The following is a 12,484-nucleotide window of genomic DNA, read 5'->3' on the forward strand; positions in this document are numbered from 1 at the left end:
GCTACAGTATGCACAGGCTCACCAAAATTAGATGTCAGGAGACGTGAAATATCCAAGCTGTTGTCTTAAATCTTGCTTTCTGCCAGAACAGGGTAAAAGGAAAGCGCAGGTTCTGATTAACATCAAAAAATTCACAAATTGATCGAGCCAGCAATCAAAGCTGCTTTAAATCCATTTGTACCAGCTGCCACAGCCCAACACTATGTCTTTCTCCTTTTGATCGTTGTGCACCATTGTCTAGCAATGACAACTCATGTCAGAAAGCTCAGATTAGTTTCTTAAACATAACATAGTTATTAGTTCATAATGCTCAAGTTGCCTCCGCAGTCACTAGATCACAATCCTTTGGGATGTTGTAGAAAAGGTTTGCAACAGGAAGACGTTTCCCACAAATCCACAGCAACCGTCAAATGCTATCATCAAATACAGAAGCAAAAGCTTGCTGAACCTAAGCCGCAAAGAAGCAAGGCAGTTCGGCGTGAGGTGTAACTAATAAAGTGAGTGTTGACTCGAAATACATTTAACCTGTCTGATGTTTCAAGAGGATAAAGACTATGTTTAAGCACTTCTATGATACATTCACATTAAACCGAATACGAAATGGCACAGACTGCGTGAAGGAGTGAACTGGAAACTGCTATTTACAGGCAGAGACAGAAGTGGTATATATATGCATATATATATATATATATATATATATATATATATATATATATATATATATATATATATATACAAAGACAAGAAAGCTCCTTACCATGCATGGAGGGTTTCACCCCAAGTCCAGCACCCTGAGGCTGTACGCTAAGCGGAAGGAAGGGGGCCGGGGACTGGTGAGTGTCAACACCACAGTCCAGGATGAGACAACGAACATCCAAGAATACATTGGGATGGCCCCAACTGACCGAGTGCTCAGTGAATACCTCAGGCAGCAGAAACCCAAGAAAGAGGAGGGAGACGAGGAACCATCATGGAAGGACAGAGCCCTGCACGGTATGTACCACCGGCAGATAGAGGGGGTGGCTGATATCCAGAAATCCTACCAGTGGCTGGACAAAGCTGGACTGAAAGACAGCACAGAGGCACTAATCATGGCAGCACAAGAACAAGCTCTGAGCACAAGATCCATAGAGGCTGGGGTCTATCACACCAGGCAAGACCCCAGGTGCAGGCTGTGTAAAGATGCCCCAGAGACAATCCAGCACATAACAGCAGGGTGCAAGATGCTAGCAGGCAAGGCATACATGGAACGCCATAACCAAGTGGCCGGCATAGTGTACAGGAACATCTGTGCCGAGTATAACCTGGAAGTCCCGAGGTCAAAATGGGAGATGCCCCCAAGGGTGGTGGAGAATGACCGAGCTAAGATCCTGTGGGACTTCCAGATACAGACGGACAAAATGGTGGTGGCTAACCAACCGGACATAGTGGTGGTAGACAAACAGAAGAAGACGGCCGTAGTGATCGATGTAGCGGTTCCGAATGACAGCAATATCAGGAAGAAGGAACACGAGAAGCTGGAGAAATACCAAGGGCTCAGAGAAGAGCTCGAGAGGATGTGGAGGGTGAAGGTAACGGTGGTCCCCGTGGTAATCGGAGCACTAGGTGCGGTGACTCCTAAGCTAGGCGAGTGGCTCCAGCAGATCCCGGGAACAACATCGGAGATCTCTGTCCAGAAGAGCGCAGTCCTGGGAACAGCTAAGATACTGCGCAGGACCCTCAAGCTCCCAGGCCTCTGGTAGAGGACCCGAGCTTGAAGGATAAACCGCCCGCAGGGGCGTGCTGGGTGTTTTTTTTATATATATATATATACACATATATATATACACACACATATATATATATATATATATATATATATATATATATATATATATATATATATATATATATATATATATATATATATATATATATATCTGGATTTTATGAGAGTGGAATGCAATTTGTTTTTCTTTATTGGAAGATGTATATATCTAATACAAACCAGTCAGTTGGCAGAAATCTGACTGAAAGCAGCCAACAAGTCAACAATGACCCGAACAATGACCTCTCATTAAACCAGCATACTGCTTTCAAACGGGGTTACACAGTAGGTGTGAGAGAATAAAAAATCAGAAGGCTACGCTCCTATTTCTGACAAGAACAAAAACACATCATCAAAAATAAGAAACTGTATAAGGAATTAGTCAGAGTAAATGACTACTCACTAGCAGCTAACACACACTGCCAGACGGTCCAAATAGCACTGTTCCCCAGCTTCTGAACTCCAGTGCTGATGAGTGATTGGCGTTGGCTCCTAAGGAGAAAAGGAGGGTAGCACCTGAGTCAGGGAGAGAGAGCAGTAAGGCAGAGCCTTACACAGTATGCCTGCAAGGGCCCTAAGACTAAAATCTACTTTTATTTTAAAACCACTAAATCTGCCACTAAGGAAATGAAGCAGAGAACAATGAAAGCTCAGGCAGCGGCAAGCCCCATGGTGGCCAGCTAGTTTGGCCAGTAGCTCCGCAACCAGCTGGGACAATTAACATCAGAGCAACCGTCACTCAGCAGGCTGAGCTGATTGGTAGTAAGAACCCAATACGCCGCTGGTTCGGCACAGAGGTAGAGTCTGTGAGTGAGACGACGGGGTGTTTTAAACATTCTTGGAAAAATAAACTAGGGGAAAAAATACCTGCTGACTACTACAGTGCTTTGGGCTCACCCAGGATTACAACTGGTGGTGTTCACCAAAAGTAGCCAATGAGGGATCTTATTATGGGGCTAGCTTGCCAGAAGCATTGGGATGGGTTGCTGTTCAAAGTAAGGAGAGATATGAGGGAAAAGCAAAGAAGGTCTGCCTTTTGGGGGATAAAACAGGGCAAGTGTCACTGATTACAGGGCTCTGTCCTGAAATACAACTGTTATATAGTGAAATAACAGGGCATCTGATTGCATAAAGTATCTCTGACCAATTATATAATAGATTTTTTTTGTTTTGTTTATAATGGGGTGAGTGCTGCTGATAACAGTGGTTAGGTAGATACGCTAACAGGAGTGAGTGGCTGATAACAGAAAGGTTTTTGGCTGCTAACTGAACATCGATAATAAATGTTCTGTTGTTTATTTTAAAAAATAAACTTATATTGAGCTTGTAAGCTAACAGCCACTGTTTGTCACATCCCATCTGCAGTGATTGTTTGTCAGGGGTTTTAAATTGATAGCCTGCATGTTTGTATTGGATTTTTATACTTTAAAGTCTTCAAAATAGCTGTGGCTAGAAGTCCTGCGTACATTGCATGGGTTATTTGAAGGTTTAAACATGTAGATGTGCTTGTAAAGGAATTAACACCAAGTTAATTCCTTTACAATTCCTTCACTGAACTGTTCTTTTCATCAGTCCCTGAAGTTTGAATTGTGTGGCCTTTTCCACCAGCAGGGTCCACATCCTCAATTAAATTAAACAACCTTTATTGAAGGATAAGGGTGGATGGAGTAAGTAAAGAGGAAAGTGGGGATCAACAAACAGCGTCCAGGCTAGAAAGAACCCCAAAGAAGGCATCGGCAAGAAGCCGTGATTAGTAAGTGTTACCTTTACTTTGTTTGAGAGAGAGCGGGGCAATCTTAGGAACTGAAGTGAAGGTCACCGACGCACTGGAGGAGATCTGGGTTGGTGAGATTGTTAAAGTACTCTGAATAGTGTAAGAATCTGAAGAAGGCCAATGGGAACATGGATTTTAGTGTGTGTGTAACGATATTTGAAACGGAGAGTGAGGTAAAAAATCTCAGGCTGATCATCTTTTGTTTTCTGAGTAGATGGTTCATTAAAAAGGAAGAAATTCAGATCAAATTATTCATATTCTCGTCTGGCCCACTTGAGATCAAATTAGGGATGTGCCCATGAACTAAAATGAGTTCAACACCTCTGCTCTACATTTAAGTAATAGCTAGAGATGGTTGCTATTTATCTTCACCTCGTCTTCTTTGATAAAACAGCAGGTACTTGAATTTGCTTCAGTTGTATTTCAGAGTCATCAAGTGGATCTTTTAGGGTTTAATCTTCAAACGCGATGCTGACAACTCTGTCAACAGGTGGCATAAGAGCAATGGCTGCAAGGCTAACACACCTTTAATGGGGTCTGGTTGGTTTAATTAAGCTCAAACCCCCTTTGTTCTCAATAAATATGAATAAAAAGCACCTGTACTTTGTTAGCGCGGTGTTGCGTTCACAATCACTACATGTTTGCCAGCTGCTGGTTCCCAACATACTGCAAAAAGCATGATATCGCTGCACTCTCCAGCTCTGTTTTTAACACTTGACTAACACGTCTTTAACAGCATCTTTCTCTATCATCAGATATTTTTGAGAGGTGTCATGAGGCCAGCTGCTGCAGAAAAAAACAAAAAAATAGAGTGACTAGTAAAAGATAATCTGCAATCAAAGCAAGAACAAGATTCATATCAGATCTTTTAATTTCAGTAAAATGCAACAATGAGCCTTAAAAAGACCCTCAAAACAAAACAAAAAAACAGCCATTGGTTACGTCCGCCCTCTCAACGTCCTCCTTGGTTACACGGCCGCCTACACATGTCCATGTTCGCTCAGCCTCCCTTTGGTCTCTCTTTGAAATGTTGCAAGGTGAATGTGGGGGCTGATCCGCTGAGATGCCTGCTTGGCAATGACACAGATACTTCAACGCAGGCGAGGACTTTTAGGGAGAACAATGACGAGTGCGTGTGGGAGGCATCTATCGAAAAAGACCTGACCATGGCCTGAGAAGAACATAGGCTTCCACTCAGTGTTTCTAAGTGAGCTCTATGGCTCATGTGTGAGACAGCAAAACATGCATGATGTATCACCATGATTGCACAGGGATGTGTAATTCAGGGAGATTTACTTTAGTCCTTGTCAGCGGTGGAATATATAATAACCATAAAAAGCTGTAAAAGTGCCACGTAGATCACTTTTACCGTAACCTTCAGAGATCCCCGCTACAGTGTCAGAGAGAGCCATTTCAGGCATCAGCCTTTGACATAACTCAAAATATATTTGTTGCACTACAGCCAACAGGAATCGTTAGCACTGATTCTGGTAAAGAGTAACTACGCTACTGAAGTTTTTGTTTAGTTAGCCTCCGTCTACTGCAACTTCCAATGAAATCTCTGGATTTGAAAAAGTGAAAAGGCAACACAGTTTTGAAAAGAAAGATAATTAGGAAAAGGGGGATTCTAAACAATCCTGTTTCTCTGTGAACTACATGAGACATTCGTAATTTTGTTATCTGTAGATCGAATAAGCAGACGTCTTTCTGAGGGGTGTTTTTGACTTTTTATTTTGACAAATTTTATGGTGTTCCTAATTTATTGCAACAACAGGAGGAAATTAAGGGGAAGGCTTGGGTAGAGTGGAGGGAGTACTCTCCTCAGTGCATCATTGTCAATATAGATGAGTTAAATAATATAATATTCTTGATTTCTTTTACTTTGCAAAGGTGAACTTCAGTAAATCAATGGGTGAAATACTGTTGGCATGCAAAGTTGGCAGATCCTGAGTTAAATTTTTTCAACTCAAAGAAGATTGATTTAGACGACTACCAGTGATAAGTTTGGGGTATTGTTGATTGACATATGACTGGGTATTAAAGACATTAGCGGGATACCTAGCGACCAACTGTCAGCGACAAATCAATGCAAGATGAGCAAATCTCTTCTTGTGTGGACGAGGCTTTAAGCTTCTGAGTATAAAGGCAGGAGGTCTGCCATAATTAAAACCCTTTGAACTTGCCGAGTTTCCAAACTTTTTGGTCAAAGACAGTTTTGTTTGGTATTGATTTCTGATTTCTCACGTACCGCCCTCTGGGTCCCCCTTTTCCCCACTCCATTTTAAAAATTCTAGCCTAAGTAAGTATTCAACTCAATAAATAAATGACTTGTAAAACATAATTGCCCAGTAGCTCCACAAAGTGGTGTTTCCCCCCCTTTTTGTTGTGTTGAGCTAGATTTAAGAGCTGCACACAGAAACCCAAGAGACCCATTGCTTGTGAGTGGTAGTTCCTCAGAGACCTGACATTGTATCTCAGCGCTGAGTACACCGGAGGAAATCTCCATTTCGGTGTCAAATCTCTTGCTAGCTCTTCTTCAACACCACCACAGTCCTACATCATTTATTTTGAAATATTATTCCCACCTGAGGATTAAAAAAACCCCTTCATAATCTGATCTTTTTGTCTAGATTCTTCAGCATTTATAACAAAAATCATTCTAAATAGATGATATTTGGCACATCTAGTAAGTAATTCCTGTGAAGTCCAACCTAGCAGGAGCACTGCTGCAAATTTTAGGGAGAAGTAGCAAGAGTGCTCATTCAGACATGAAGCTGAACGTTCAAATGTCATCAGATTAATGAAAAGAGGTGCACGCCTGACAGGGTCTTTTTCTTAGGTAATAATAATTACCCTGAGGTATTTGGCAGACAGTAGGTGCAGATTTTTATGTAAATGACGCCATTATAATTAATTAGAAACCTTTCAAATATCCAGAAAGAGACACGCATCCGAATGAAATAACGCTCCGAGCTTTGATTTTACACAATTTTCTGTCGGCTCTTGTGAGAGCGATGCTTCTCAGTCCAAAATGTCACATGAAAAGTTGACCAAATACGAGCAGTGCGTGTGGAGGACCACCCATGGCGTCTGTTATGCCTCTCACATCAGCCATCACATCGCGAGCAAAAGTGAAACATTAATTCAGCTCATATTAGTGTCTTAATGACTTCCTGCCCATTCAAGCATAAGATGACAACTTCCGTACTATCTTCACAGCAGGAGGTCCCAGCGAAACCCAGTCTCATTTAGAGTGGAAACGAGCTTATTTATCTTTACAGAGAACCAGAGAGTGTTGACCTTTTTCCTTCTCAGAGGGCTGTCATCGCGATGTAATCAAACTGTAGCTCCATTTCAACGCAAAGTTGATGTCCGTCCCGTCGCTATTACATCTCGCTCGGTAAACAGCATTAAATAATGTTCTTGTTTTTGAACAAAATAGCTGTACTTTCCTTTTAAAGTCACACTGCAGCTTGTCCTTTCCAACCCAGTGATGACGTGTAAATCTTTCCATCTTGTAAGCTGTGGTGAAAGCAAGCCGAAAGAGCTAATTCAAATTCAAGGAGAGAAAAAAGAAACACTTAGAAGATACTACTGTAGCAATTGCTCTAACCTTTTCTCAACTTTATCTGTCACTCCCACCAGGACACAATATGCTGCTTGTTTTTTTTTTCTTCTTCTTTTTTGACTCAGCCATCTCTTTAGAGGTGTACCGCTCAGGTGTAAAACCCCAACCCAATTACAGGGCCGCCAGATGGCCCAGCAGGTCCCCAACCACAGTTGTGATGCTGGCACACTGCTCCCTCCTATCACCTCTCTCTCTCTCTCCTTTGCTAACTGGGTCAGCTCCCTTGCTCCCCAACTCCCTCTATCAGCCCTGCGAGCTTCTTCATCATGCTTTCACGTTCTCCTTCCTCTCTTAAAGCCTGCGCTAATGGATTCCTGCCTCCTTAAGATGGATTATAATAAGCATTTAACATAACATAACATAAAAAAAAGATCAAAGGCAAAATGAAGATGATGGAACGGATTACTACTAAACACAGTGACTACAGAGATGTTTGCGAGCCCTTCTTCAGAAGATTTGGACAGCATGTTGGTGTCATGTGGAATGGTCTGCTCCCCACTGGGTCTAGCTTTGGCAGGTTTCCTCACTGTGCTGGGTGTTACAGCTCATGCTGTTTAAGGGAAGTGAAAAACCAGCCAAACTCAGGTCTAATGGTGCCATCAGATTCGATATTATTCACAGTTCACACAGGAAAGTACAGAACAGTACGGAGAGCACGGCGCACAGTCTTTTTGTCGATATTATGATTCAGTCCTCAAAGTAAATTGTCTGAGAATTGGCAGATATTGATGTGCCTGTTGCTCTATGACAGCATAATTTATATAAATTTAATACATGAGTGCAGAAATGATCGCTGTTGTCTTGATAAATACAATACGTGCATTATGTACCTTATAATACAGAATTAACAAGCCTCACATCTCAATCTGAATGTTTTGTAAACTAAAGAATGGGTCACACAGGCCTTGAGGTTTGTGATCAACCCCCGCAAGCCAGGGAAAAATGTGTATTGTTGGTCGGCAAATGTTCTTTGTCGCTAGGTAATATCAGTTGCAAAGAGGCATGTGAGTGTCCTCCTTGCGATTGCTTTGATCAGTTAGTTAGAAGTGCTATGTTCTTTGTAAGCACTTGCTGAATCCTCACCAAGCAGAAAATGTGTAACCCAAACTGGAAATGGAGATCATTCGCCTTCAAAGTAAAAGCCCCACCTTTTGTCGTGTGTTGGTTGTAGCAATAAGACAGCCTTTACTTTGACTGCAGACACTTTCTCAAGTTTCACTTGTGTTGGTAAGTATTTGCACACAAGTTGGCATCTTCAGGCAAACTACAGGCGACCACAGCAATCTGCTAGCTACCAAAGGGTTCACAACACTACAGCAAGGCATTAACATTTTCTATTAGGAGAACATTTTTGTAGTTTGTAGCCAAAAATTTGCTCTTATTTAACATAAATTTTCCACCAGCTAAATACGTACTCGAAGCCTTTATGATGAAGATTTGAAAAGCTTTTTGAAAAATACCTTCCTTTTCATAATCATATATTATATTTCTTTAGTTTCTTGGTACAAATGGAGGTATAAATATAATAACAGAAAAACAACATAAACAAACTGTTTGCATAATCATTATTTTAAACACTGTAATCGGCTCTGAATCAAAGAAGACTGCACAACTTTTAATTTGGATTTATTTTATAACAATGTTAATGAAATCATATTATATGTCTTCACTAAGCGTGGCAGACTTAGTCATTTACCAGTGAACGGTTGCTTGGAGGTTTCAAACCAGTCACAGATTTGATTAAAGCATGGGAATTCCTGCTGTTCAAAGCAATCCTCAGGACGACACTCAGCGACTGCTTTACAGATCTGAATAAACTAATAATCATAGCAAGGACACTTGTTTTGATCCAAAGGGAGTGCTAACTGTGCAATTACAATAAATGACACAGGAAAAAAAATCTAATTAAAGCTTGTGTTTGCATGCATAATAAATTGCTGCATCAACCAATTAAGACCATTATTTTGAGCTGGGGAGATATTTAGCAAATTAAGTTTTTAAGCAATTCAAAGCTTTAAAGTAGGGATGCATGATTGTGAAATTGTAAGGTTGATAACAATGGTTAAATGAATTTTGCCAGTGGCGATACTGATGGTTGTTTCACTTAGTTTTGTGGTTCATTTAGGCCTTCAACACATTTCAAATGGACACGGATTTAGTCATACAAGTTTGAATTGCAGATAGAAGGATGTAAAACTGATGGGAAAGGAAAGCCATTAGTGCCACTAGTGAAGGTCTTCTTGTGTCAATAGGACTGTAGCAACAAGAAGAACATGGAGAATGTCGGCAAACGGATCCGTACAGCCTTGCTTTAAAGATGAAATTTTATGATCCTGCTGTTATGACTCATTATTGAATGAATGAATTTTTTTCTCTTGACATCAGTATTATATAGCATTTAGCAATGCAAGGTCTCGAATTAGTCATCAATGCCATGTTGGTAAATGGCAGTAAGGCTTGAAAGTATTTTTAAAGAATAGCTAAAACTTTACCTTGGTTACTTAAGTAACCTTGCTCAGGGCGAAGACAAACTACTTTTCATAAAAATATATCAATAATTTCTTAAAAGCAAAAAGAAAGTGCTACACTTTACTTTTAAAGTTTCTTCAGTCATATAAGAGATATTTTGTTTATTAAAGTTTGAAACTTTGTTTCTAAAATCGATATATCGATGATGTCCAACACGTGGCTGTACACGCAGATTCACATTAAACAGAAATTTGGATAAACAACTTACATCAGAGAATATCCAGAACCTTGTAACTTTTGAAACAGAAATTAATCCAGGAAAGTGGTTTACTGCAAAATCACATAGGTGTTCGGCAACCTTGCTTTGATGCAGAATATAACCAGGATATAACCAGGTGGCTCAGATATTTTGCAAAGTGTCAGCAATCTGTTTGTGTTTATAAATTCATCAGCAATTATTTGCAAACCTTCTCCAATCTGTCTGAGAGTTACTGCAGTTAGTCCAAGTCATAACACAGCAGACTGAAAGCTAGAAATAAATGAACAATAATCCCGTCTTTTCCTGTGACAGCCTTCATACCACTTCTTCTCAGTTCTCTTATTACATTAGCTTGCTAGAGACTTGTGTAGTTACTATTGGCCACTGTAGAAATACTGGAATTGTAACTCTTTTTACTTAAAATAGGGATCAGCTCTTCTGCTTATATCTGCTGCTGCCTGGTCAGTATATTTGGTCGGTATTTCTTAAGCGGTTCCTTATTGACAACCAGCCAGTTCAATTCACAGTTAAGGAAGAAAGACCTTCGGGACATTATAACCAGGAGCTGGCTTGCTTTGTGCATATAAATGTTTCTACTCAGTCTATTCATTCCAGTAGAAAATGAACATTTCATGCATACAATTTCAAAGTCAGCAGAACTCAAACTCCCACTGTGCTGTCTATTTCTCTCAGTCTATATTCACTCTCCATCAAAGAAAATCACAAAGAAAAATCAAGGGCTGTAAAAGAAAAAGTGTCATTACTGTTTCACAAGAACAAAAAAAATCCCTCAGTTTTATGGAGTGGCAATAACACGTCAAATATCAAAGTACTTCAGCCAATAAACAACCAAGAACTTAAAAATTAAAACTTAAGAAGCAGCACCACACTGATATTTGCATGTACAAAAACCTAGCAGCCCACCTCAACATTGGTAAAGTGGATAAGTTAGTGAACTGGCACGTTAATTACTGGCTGTCAGTCAAGTATCCACTACCATCTGCTAGGTGCTCATTTATTATAGGATAGTATTTCCAGACAGTCACACATATACACATTGGGTGGGAGGGGTCTTTTCTGTATATAATCGGTCATGTAAATGATTGTCGGGTGAGCTGCCTGCAGTGAGCAGAGATAAGATGAGGTTGAGAAGGCCCGGTGGCCACATCCCCTTGTCCAGAGCACCCTCTTTACTCACCTGAAGCCAATCTCAGGGGGTAATGGAACTGGAAAAAGTTATTAACCCTGCTTTGCAGCCAGGGTTGGACAGCTCTATTAAGCCAGTGCACAAAGATTCCCCCATTTTCAATTACTGCCTCCAAAGCGCTAAGGAAAGTTAGAAAAAGCAGCCTTGTTGTCTGCAAAAGAGAAGGACTCCAGGGTCCCAGATCTGAGCAGCTCTTATCATTTGCTCTTGTTCTTTATGCTGTGTACGTACGGCACACTCCCTGAGTTGTTGGACGATATGTTCGGTCTACTTATATGACAAACATTGCAACGAGGTACACTCCTGGTAAATGGGTCTGCCAGCCAGGGGGTAAATGAGAGGCCTGGGACTTAAGAGCAGAGTAACGGGTTGTAAAACTCAGAGGGATGTTGGATTTAGGTCCTGATACCAGACTAGAATTATGGTCCATTGATTTAAATCAAGGCTCAGCCAATTAAAAATGCAAACAGCCATTTTACAAAAGCCTTCAAACTAATCAAAGAGATTATGGTGCCCATTAATAGTGGATAGTTCTTTTCAGATTTAAAAAAAATGTCTGTTGTGGTTAAATGTCCTTCACCTGCAAAGATCTGCTGCTTTTACCTGCAACACGTTGGAATTATAGGCGAATGCTATGGAGACACAATGTGATTACATGAACTTTTTAATTTGCTTTAACTTTCAGTTACAAGACAGTACTTGATTAACTCCAATCTGCTGGGCTGCTAAAAGGTTTGATAAACTCGAACAACCACGTCCACTGAGTAACTGACTGGAAGAGCTTGTATACACTCTTGTATACGTGTTGAAGTTTTATTTCAACACCTAGCCTCCGTTTGTGGAGCACATGGTCATTGCTCAAAAGTTACTCTTGTACTGTTGGGGATTTTTGCTGGTCCACTCTGTCACTGCCCCCGCATTTACTAGACAAACTAGAGGGATCACATGTGGGGGTTTAAATCACAATGACAGACACGGTTTGAAGGAGCTTGAAAACCCCCTTCCTACATTTAGCAACCCTTAGCCCCGGTTGCGTGCTTCGTTGGCTCCAAGTCTGGAGGAGGGAGCACGGAGGTGGTTGAGGACCGGGGCTAATACAGAGGTGCCTGGGGAGTTATGTCTGTTGGAATCAGTTTGATGTAGGAAGCTAGGCCAGGGGCCACGGTGCGACTACTGGTAGGTGAGTCATACGGATAAAGGGAAGGCCATTTGCTCAGCTGCTGCCTACCTCCAGGGTTACACTACAGGGAAATCTGCCCGGCAACCACTAGCTGTGTGACAGGCTGGGAGAGGCAGGAATTCAGAGTTTTAAGAAGCCAGACTGGACTTCGAAGAACAGC

The 12,484-nt window shown here is 41.1% G+C and overlaps 1 protein-coding gene across 9 annotated transcripts in view; it reads right to left on the minus strand.

The window, feature by feature from the left end:
• The window catches only part of syt1a (synaptotagmin Ia), a 219,839-nt gene that overhangs the window by 62,756 nt on the left and 144,599 nt on the right, over positions 1-12,484 (minus strand). For 3 of the 9 annotated variants that reach the window (XM_080291847.1, XM_080291848.1, XM_080291850.1), the window contains one exon: positions 2,211-2,299. The exons of the other annotated variants lie outside the window; for them this stretch is intronic. The gene's annotated coding sequence lies outside the window, so the exon portion shown is untranslated. The remainder of the gene's footprint in view (positions 1-2,210; positions 2,300-12,484) is intronic. 9 annotated transcript variants of the gene reach the window in all.

This window comes from Astatotilapia calliptera, chromosome 17 (genome assembly GCF_964374335.1).
Source record: "Astatotilapia calliptera chromosome 17, fAstCal68.1, whole genome shotgun sequence".
Classification (NCBI taxonomy): domain Eukaryota; kingdom Metazoa; phylum Chordata; class Actinopteri; order Cichliformes; family Cichlidae; genus Astatotilapia; species Astatotilapia calliptera.